Here is an 11128-nt window from a genome sequence, read left to right on the forward strand (position 1 = left end):
TCCTTCTAAAAAACATATTGCAAGTACTCTGACTCATCATATTGCTTTGTTGACACTATTTTCTACATCTGCTTTGCTCATTAAAAACACATTCGAGAAGAATATTGTTCCAGGTTTCCTTGTTTGTCACTGTAATGCACCCGTGGTTAAATTTCAAACCCTATTCCTCCTATTAAATATACACACACAAATCCATCAGTCATTTTTCTTAGGAGAGCATACATGATAAAAATTAAAGAGGAAGTTGCAAACAAGAAATAAATTCACTTACTTCTATAGAAGTGCAGACACAGTTGCAGTGGGGTATGGAGGAGGGAGGGAGAGAAGAAGAGAAAGAGGGTTGGGGTATGGAGGAAGGGAGAATGGGAGAGAGGGAGAGAGAGAGGGATAGTGTATGGAGGAAGGGAGAAGGGGAGAGAGGGAGGGATGGGATATGGAGGAAGGGAGAAGGGGAGAGAGGGAGGGAGAGAGAGAGGGATGGGGTATGGAGGAAGGGAGAAGGGGAGAGAGGGAAAGGGAGAGAGAGGGGGAGAGAGGGAGAGGGAGAGAGAGAGAGAGGCACCTTATATGCGCTTGAGAGGGGGAGACAATACACTTACATGTGTATATATATACTTAATATATTATATATTATTATATACATATATATATATTATATATTATATGTATATACACATTATATATACAATATCATATTATACACACACCCAAAATTTAAACAAAACTAGCACATACGCATTGTTTATAGTAAACATAGCGCGTACACGCTTCTTACACCATAAGTACCCCGTACGCGCTTTTTATACCACAAGTACCCCGTACGCGCTTTTTATACCATAAGTACCCCGTACGCGCTTTTGACTGTTTAGGCTTGGAAATAGGTCTAGATGACAAAGCTACAGTTTGGAAGTTTGATTTCCCTCCATTTCTCTCATTTTTGACGTGTTTTATTTTATCAACTTGGTTTATCGACTTTGTCATCATCAGGTTTACACTTCATCAAGTGGGTATTTCTGTAATTGCCACCATATTTTCACCCATCTTCTGAGCTTTCTAACCATAAATTTTTTTTTAAAATTTGAACGACAATAACATATTATTATTGAATTTCTTTTACTAGTGTCTCCATAGTTCTCACAGACATAGGTGCACCATTTTTTTTAATAACTTTTGATATACTTATCCAAATTTTAAAAAATTTATATATTATTGTAGTGCACTTGATTATTTACAATTTTTTTTTTAAATTGTATTTTCGATTTGTTTAGTGCAACTTATGCTTCGGGCATGAACATGTAACTAATTTTCAGGATGTGCTCGATTGGAAAAATCATTAAAAAAAAATTATTCAACAAAAAATTACAAACAAATACACATCTTCTAGTGCTCACTCTTAACTATCTTTCTGCCAAAGGATTTGTCAAAATACTAAATCTAACTATGACTTTTTTGAAGCACATATCAGACACTATGTTATGTTTTTCAGAAAAAATCAGGGTATGTTTTTTGTGCGCGAAGGATTTGACCCCCTTAATTTTATCCAAATTTGAAAAATTTTAGTAGTTTGGAAACTAGATTCAGAGTACTATAATAATTTTTATTTGATTATCTTCATATCTTGAGTGGATGACTTTCAAATTTTGCCTCCAAGTGCAGGTTCACCTGATGTCAGAAAAAAAAAAAGTGTCCACTTATACCCCCCTTTTTGACCACCATCTTTGTGCACTTACTCGACTATAGCCTCAAACTTAAGAGAAAATGATGAGGGTTAGTAGGAACCCTTAACCAAACAACAAGGATGTTCTTGACTCCCTTGACTTGAGACAAAGACTTTAGACAACAAAAAGCATGACTAGCCCATAACCAAAAATAACCACAATCTGAACTGGGCCCTTGAAAACTATCAGATGCTAGCTAGACAAGATAAGACAAGGTGAATAAAACAAACTGACTAGAAACAAAGGAATTTTGAAAGGCTTCCCTAACCTTAAAACTGGGTTTTGAAATGGCCCCCAAAACCACATCAAAGGGTTTTGAAGTGGTACCCTCAACCACCTTGAGCTAAAACAGAGGCCTAATCAAGATAGCATCCATACAAACAAGCACCATCGCACTCTCCACCTCTATAGGAGAAGACATAAAAGAGCTTGAAAGAAAAGATCCAACAACTAGAAAATCACCCGCCTCAAGAGAAAGATCCTCCAAAATAGAAGAGGAAGCACCTGGATCTGAGAAAACATTATCCCCCAACATCACCACCTCGATAAGGAGCAAAGAGGTGAAGAGAACAAAGAGTACACACTCAAATCCAAGCCAAACAATAGCCAGAAGCTCCAAGGCCCCTCTCCAACTTCTACCAACAAGAATCACAACTATTTGTATATTGTTTATGGTACAAAAATTAATAAAAATAATACTTTGTTTCTTTATTAGTCTAAGCAGATAAGCTATAGAAATTTTACATTTTAATGATCATTCTTGAGATAGAAATCATCTATGGATCTAATTACAAATCTAACTACCATGTGCGAAAATAGATTATTGTCATAATGTTTTAGCAGATAGTGTGAGATTATGCTTGAAGCAACCAAGATCAGAGAGACCATAAGATAGCAGAATGACAAGAGAGATAAAATATGACAAGAATAAACTGTAATCCTATCAATAATACCAAAAGAGATCAACTAAATCATCATAATTATTAAATACAATGTAGATGATCCTGCTTATAAAGGCAAGGCTAAGAGACAAGGGAGCACATAATAATGACATGTGGCTTAATGAGATGCAAGGGTAGGTAGGAGAAATAGTAAAATATTCCACATGAGGTGGATCACCCACCGAAGGTGGAATTATCACTCCATAATAAGTGGATATAATAGGGTAACAACAAGATCACACCATAAAAGGTGGAATTTCTGCTACATACAAACTCCCAATATATGCACATCTCCCTAGGTGTCTCATATGTAAACTACAATGTAATGCATGTACCTAAGTAAACTTAAGTAAAGTGTAATTATATCCAAGATGAATAAACAATTACACCAACAGATAGCCTTCCAATTCTCTTACAAAATTTTCTACTCTCACTATAGGAAACATTCTCATTCTAAGGCTGATCAACAACTGACAACTCTTCATTGGATTTGGTTGTTTCTACAATGAAGTCTTTTCTCCTATTAATAAGAAAGATTGGCCCTCTTTGGAAGTTGAGATAAGGCGTTAGAACCTCAATTGATTATTGCTTCTTGTATTTGTGATGTATAAAGATGGAACCAAGTAGCTAAGACCTAAGCCCACTCTCATACACACATTCCAATACAAAAGAAGCTAGGGAGATATTTGTTAGCAGAACTCAAGAAGGAAGACTGAGAGGGGGGGTTAATCAATCTTCACCAGATGCACAACAAATTAAACTTCCAAAACATTAGCTGACAAACCACAATAATAACAGATAAGTATATTAACAGAACAACACATAACACCAAAATTTTTTCATGGAAAACTCAGTTAAGGGAAAAACCATGGTGGGAATCTACCCACAATAAGATGATACTCTGTAGTATTATGTGAAAATATTATAATGGGAAATGCACATGCATTTAGGCTCATTGCCTAGAGCTCACTGCTCAAAAGATATATTCTCGGAAGGCTACAACCCTCAGGGAAGTCTCACTGACTTACAAAAATGATTCGGACTACCATCTGGAAGGAATGAACTACAATAATAGCATCTACAAATGCTTGATGACAGTTTCAGTTAAGCACAGTTGTCTGCCTTGCAACACCAAAACTCACCACAACACTTCGTTGAATGATATGTCCTTGTTCGCACATTTACCTCTCTGATAATGTAGACACAATATCGACTACTAAATTACATAAGCATCTCACCTATATATAAAAATCATCAACCTTGATAACAAGATCGGCAAAAAATTCAACCCTCAATTCATAATTACAAAAATTACATTACACAATATAAAGATCAACCACTGGACCAATATCATGATTTACATTACATAGCATGGACCTAATTCAAATTCCCAAACAATTACATCCACTAGAAATCTTGCCAATATCAACTGCAACACGCTACACCACAGGAAATACTGAATAACACACAAATTATCACCAGTTCATAGAAATCACCAAAAATTAACTCCACAATCAATACAGATCACCAAAACAAATAGAACATGACTAGGAAACACCATAAAGCATGTTAGAATCATCTGGATAGTTGCACAATCATCTCTTTTCAAATCTTCATCTATCAACGTCTCAAAGCTCAAGAACACAACCAATCAATAATTATCACGAAGAAAGATAACTTGTGGTGCACCAAATCATGAACCATCCGAAATGAAGATACACAAGATCATCCCAAACAATAACCCAAAATCTCAGTACAAGATCTATTCACACCGGAATATATCATAGGGAATATCGGATACCGCAAAACAGTGATCAGTAAACCAACACTAAAAATCGGATCAGAAAATCTTCCCAAGCTTACCGGAATAACTCATAGGAATATGTTGACATAAATGGAAACAACATATCCTTAGCATTGATAATGAACAACCAAATCCAACAATCACTCCAATAATCCAACAATCTCCCCCTTTGACATTGATGGCAACATATGAATGTGAAAAACAGTCAATACAAAGAAAGAAGATATCACTAGCAAACTCCCCCTAAGATCAAGATAGATAAAGTAGTTTTTCACATGATCTCTCTCCCCCTTTGACAACAATGCCAAAGATCACCAAAATGGAAAATCAAACTCTCTCCTCCTAAAACACAAAAACATGAATCTCTCTTTCAAATCATAAATCTCTCCCCCCCCTGAAACACATAACCTGAAATCTCAAAAATCTCTCTATCCCAGGGGTACATAACCAAATCATCAGACTACTCTGACAGAGGAGTAGCATCAACACATCAATTTGGATAAACAAGTAAGACTCTAAATCCACCAGATCGATGCAACTCAATGCATCTAGTTCTCATTGGGAGGGGTGGAGGCCCCTAACTTGTCTCTCAGATAGACAAATATATCTACAGGCAATGACTTAGTAAAAATATCAGTAGTTTGTTCCTTTGTAGATACATATTCCAGCTTCACCTTCCATTCACCAACTTGCTCTCTCAAGTAATTGTATTTGATTGATATATGCTTAGTGTCTTAAAGTGTTGCACCAGATTCTTAAACATGTTTATAGAACTTAAATTATCACAATATATAATAGTGGGCTCATCATAAATAACTCTGATATCTTTCAAAATTTGCTTCATCCAAACTATCTGAGTGCAATTACTAGCAACAACAATGTACTCAACTTTAGTAGTAGAAAAAGATACTGAATCATGTTTCTTGTTGGCCCAAGAAACCAACTTCTTACCTAAAAAGAATGCTCCATTGGTAGTACTCTTCTGGTCATCAACGTCACCTACCCAATTTGCATCAGTGTAAGCACATAACATGAAATCATCATTCTTTGGATACCATAAACCATAATCTTCAGTTCCCTTTAGATATCTGAATATTCTTTTAACAACAATAACATGACTCTCCTTTGGATCAACTTGATATCTAGTTGCCATACACACTACATGCATAATACTAGGCCTACTTTGAGTGAGATATAATAGTCCACCAACCATAGATCTCTACAAACTCTGATTAGCTTTAGGAGATTCATCATTTTTAAACAATTTACAACCACTCACCATAGGAACCAGTTTGGAATCATCTAATCCAAACCTCTTCAACAATTCCTTCACATACTTAATTTGAGATATAAAGATACCTTTTCCTATTTGTGCAACCTGCAAACCTAAGAAAAATTTCATCTCACCAATCATAGACATCTCAAATTCTTTTTGCATATCACCGACAAATTTCATGCTCGTATCATCATCACCACCAAAAACAATATCATCAACAAAGACTTCAACAATCAAAACGTTATCATTTTCAATTTTAAAGTAAAGATTACCATCAACAACACCTTTGACAAATCCCAATTTAAGCAAGTATTTATCTAATCTAGCATATCGGGCTCTAGGGGCTTGTTTCAATCCATAAAGTGTCTTCAAGTTGCATACCATGTGTCCATCATCTGATAATAAAAATCCATCAGGTTGTTCAATACAAACTTCTTCTTCTAGATCACCATTCAAAAATGCAAATTTGATATCTATTTGATATACCTTGAAATATTTATAAGCAGTATAAGCAAGCAATAATCTAACAACTTCAATACTGGCAATCAGAGAAAAATTTCTTCATAATCAATCCCTTCTTGCTGTGAATAACTTTTGCAGGCCAGACTGGCTTTATTTCTAAATACTTCACTGGCTTCATTCAATTTATTCCTAAGAACCCATTTAGTACCAATAACATTTTTATCCTTAGGTCTAGGCACAAGTTCCCAAGTATTGATCTTTTTAATCTGATGTAAGTCTTCTTCCATGGCTCTAATCCAATTATCATCTTTACAAGATTCAACAACATCTCTAGGTTCAACTTCAGAAATCAAACATATTTGTTCTGCAACTAACCTTCTTTTAGTCATCACACCTTTAGTCTTATCACCAATAATCTAATTCTCAGAATTATTTAATCTTACATACCTTAGAGTTTTTTGATTGTTTTGATTCTCAGACTAAGGTTCATGAATATCCTCACTAACAACAACAATAGTCTTTGTCTCTACCAAATCATTCTGCTTAGGCTCTTTAGGCTGAATAGGAGCTAAAACAACATGTTGACCTTCATCATAAGCTCTGATCTCCTTCCCAAGGTTTTCATCCACCTTCACACTTGCACTCTCAATTATATTTCTCAGTCTCTTGTTATAACACTGGTAGGCTTTGCTATTTGTAGAATACCCCAAGAAGATACCTTCATCACTTCAAGCATCAAACTTTCCAATATCCTCATCTCTCGATATAACATTTTCTACCAAAGACTTTCAAATATTTCACAGTAGGAACATGATGAAACCAAAACTCATAAGGAGTGTTACCAGTATCACCTTTGATATTAACTCTATAGAATGTATATATTGCAACACTAATGGCTTCTCTCTAGTAAACCTTCAGAACATTTCCTTCAATCAACATGGTTCTTGCAACATCTAAAATAATATGGTTCTTCCTTTCAACAATCCCATTCTGTTGTGGGGTCTCTTGGCCATATGATGGAATTGATTATGTGTTGCATTGATGTTTTGTCATTGATTTCAACACTAGCTATTATGGTTGTTTACCGACTTCCGATAGAAGGATTAGATTGGGAAGATTATCAGTTGATTGTCACCGGTATGATCTAGATGATGGAATAAGTTTGTATGGATGGTTCATATTCTTCTGAAGTATGTTTCAGTCAGTTGGTATTGACATGATGATCGGATGCTATCTCATGTTCTAGTAAGCCTGCTTTGTAAGTCAGGTAAGGGTTTCACGGACAGAGATTTATTGAAGATCTTTGATGTAATGCATAAGTGGTGTTGATACAGCTGCTAGAAAGGATTCAGGATGTTGATGGTGATTGTGTTCATGCCTCGACTGATTGGTGTCATTTCTTGGCATGTGTGGATCTAATTTAGGTCTGGTGCTATCTAGGTTATGGACTGGTTTTCATGAAACATGTTGGTGGATCTTTCTGATGTGCTTCTGGGATGTTTTATTGATTCAATGATGTTTGTTTGGCCTTAGGCCAACATGTTTTATGATTTTATTTTAAGATTATGTAATGGATCTATTAAATTATCATTTGGGTGGCCGACCTAATTGGTTAGGTCTCAGATTGGTATAAAAGTGATGTAAGATCTCATTATAGAATATATATATACATAGGCAAGGAGTGAATAATGTAATAATAATTTGTGCAGAGGATTTGGTCGATCATAGGTGATCGAGTTGGGTTTATGTAAGAGGTTTTAGACCTCTGGTATTGAGCTTAATCAGAATTGTAATATGGCATGTTTGATTCTATCATAGGTAGTTCTTCTTTCTGGATTGTTGTTTTAATATTATGAGGTGGTTAACCTCTCTATAGTCAGTGAGACTCCATTGTGATGAGTAGTGCGCTCTAGGCAGTGTGCCTTTCTACATGTGCAGGCCCCTTATTGTAATATTTATTCATCTGATCAGTGGATACATATTGTGGATCTCCAATCCCACTGTGGTTTTTCCTCCTTGAGGTTTTCCATGTATAAATCTATGATGTTATGGTGTTCATCTTTGTGGGTGCACTATATTTTATTGTTATATGCTTTTATGTTTATCGGTTGTTGTGTTGTTGTATTAATAAGGTTAAATTTCTTCATTCTGGTAGAACACTGATTCATCCCCCCTCTCAGTGTTCTTGGATTCCAACAGGGTCCTAGGAGCAAATAATTGTCTTTTGATTCCAAGCATCTCAGAGAAATAATTGAACTCACTGGAATAGAATTATCCACCTCTATTAGATCTCAGACACTTCAGCTTCAATCCAGACTCAGTTTCAACTTTATCTTTGAATAACTTGAATTTCTCAAATGCTTTTGAATTTTCCTTCAAAAAAACAACCCACATCATTCTGGAATAATCATCAATTAGTAACATTAAGTATCTATCACCTTGCACACTCCTAACATTTGTAGGTCCACATAGGTCAATATGCACAAGATCTAATAATCCATCTGATGTGTACCTTTTCCTCTTGAAATAAATCCTTGTTTTCTTACCCAATTGACATTCCTTGCATATTGGATTAACAAGTTAAACAATCTTAGCCAAATCCCTAACAACATGTGTAGAAGTGATCTTGATCAATGAATCAAAGTTTATATGACACATCCTTTTATGCCATAGCCAACTCTCATCTATATTAACAATCATAAACAACATTTCTCACTTGCATTCAAAAGGAAAATGTTACCTTCAATCGTAGTTCCAGATGCAATCTCTAGACCAGAGGCAATCAAGATCTTTCATTTGCCATATTTGAATTGTAGATCATAACCCTTATCAACCATCTATCCGATACTCAAAAGATTATGCTTCAAACCTTCAACATACAAGACATCATCAGTGTTGTGCTTACTATCAAAAGAAACAGAAACTCGCCCACTGATTACACAAGCTTTGTCATCTCCAAATCTAACTATCCCACCATCATACCTTTCCATGCTTACAAATTTTATTTTGTCACTTATCATATGATGTGAACAACTGCTATCAATCACCCATTCACCTTTTTCTTCTACCTTAGAAGCCAAATCTTTCTCCTCAATAGAACAACTAGTGGAATCAATAGGCACAGGACTATCTTCTTTAATGACAATAAACACAACTTCATCTTCTTATGATTCTTCATCTGTAACACATTCATCTGCAGCATAATAATTGTTCTTTTGGTTCCTAAACTTTCGGTTAGACTTATAAGGCTTATCATACTTCTCATTCTTCTCATATCTATCATTCCTATCAAACTTATCAAGCTTATCATATATGTCATACTTAGCCATTCTCTCTAGACATCTAGAAGCAAAATCTTCTATCTTATTACAAGAAAAACATTTTAAGGGAAATTTTCCATCATAATTATCGACACCTTTAGGCAATCTCTGGGAAATCAATGCTTCAAGCTCATCAATCTCTCTCTCTTGCTCTGATATCTCTTTCTTTTCTCTTTCATATCTGGATATCCTGCACTCATTAGGATCATATTTCTGCTTACCTAACATAGATGTTTACTCTTTAAATATTGTCTTAGACTCTCCATGTGATTCACCAAATTCACTCAGATCAAATGCAGCAAGTTTTCTAACTAATACATCTCTTGTCATAGTAGTTACACGTTGGATCTCATCAATACTGACAACTTTATGTTTATAAGAAAGAGGTAGAGATCTTAGCACCTTAGTGACAATATCATCTTCTTCAATCTTTCCATCGACATTAGGAGTGGGTAGTCCCTGTTGTGGAACAACATAGGCATTCTTAGTAATCTTCCAATAATCTTCTCTAAGACATCTCAAATGTACCTCCATTAGTTTCTTTTACACAGTGTAGTTGCTTCCATCAAACCTCAGACTGTCCTTCTTAAAAAGAATACCTTGAGCTGCCATCCTGGATCTCCTCAAGTGATCAAGCTTCTACCAAAGGATCTAGCTCTAATACCAATTGTTAGTAGCAATCAAGAAGGAAGACTGAGAGGGGTGGGGGGGGGGGGGTGAACCAGTCTTCACCAGATGCACAACAAATTAAACTTCCAAAACATTAACCAACAAACCATAACAATAACATATAAGAAAATTAATAACACAACACATAGCACCAAGATTTTGACATGGAAACCCCGATTAAGGGAAAACCACGGTGGGAACCTACCCACAATAAGATGATACTCTACAATACTATGTGAAAATATTACAATGAGGAATACACATGCATTCAGGCTCACTGCCTAGAGCTCACTGCTCAAAAGATATATGCCTGGAATGCTACAACCCTTAGGAAAGTCTCACTAACTTACAAAAATGATTTAGACTACAATCCGGAAGGAATGAACTACAATAATAGCATCTACAAATTCCTGATGATAGTTTCGGTTAAGCACAGTTGTCTGCCCTGCAACACCAAAACTCACCACATGATATATCCTTGTTCGCACATTTTCCTACTCTCTAATAATGTAGACACAATACCAACTACTAAATTACATAAGCATCTCACCTATATATTTATAAATCATCAACCTTGATAACAAGGTCGGCTAAACCCTCAACCCTCAATTCATAATTACAAAAATTACATTACATGGTACAAAGATTGACCACTGGACCAATATTATGATTTAAATTACATAGCATGGACATAATTCAAATTCTCAAACAATTATACCCATCAGAAATCCCGCTAAGTTCAACCGCAACACACTACACCACCGAAAATACTGCATAACACACAAATTATCACCGATTCATAGAAACCACCAAAAAATCACTCAACGATCAATGTAGATCACCAAAAAAATTAGGAAATGACTATGAAACACCATCAAGAACATTAGAATCATCTGGAATAGTTGCATAATTATCTCTTTTCAAATCTTCATCTGTCA

The sequence above is a fragment of the Cryptomeria japonica genome, chromosome 4, assembly GCF_030272615.1.
Source record: "Cryptomeria japonica chromosome 4, Sugi_1.0, whole genome shotgun sequence".
Taxonomy (NCBI): domain Eukaryota; kingdom Viridiplantae; phylum Streptophyta; class Pinopsida; order Cupressales; family Cupressaceae; genus Cryptomeria; species Cryptomeria japonica.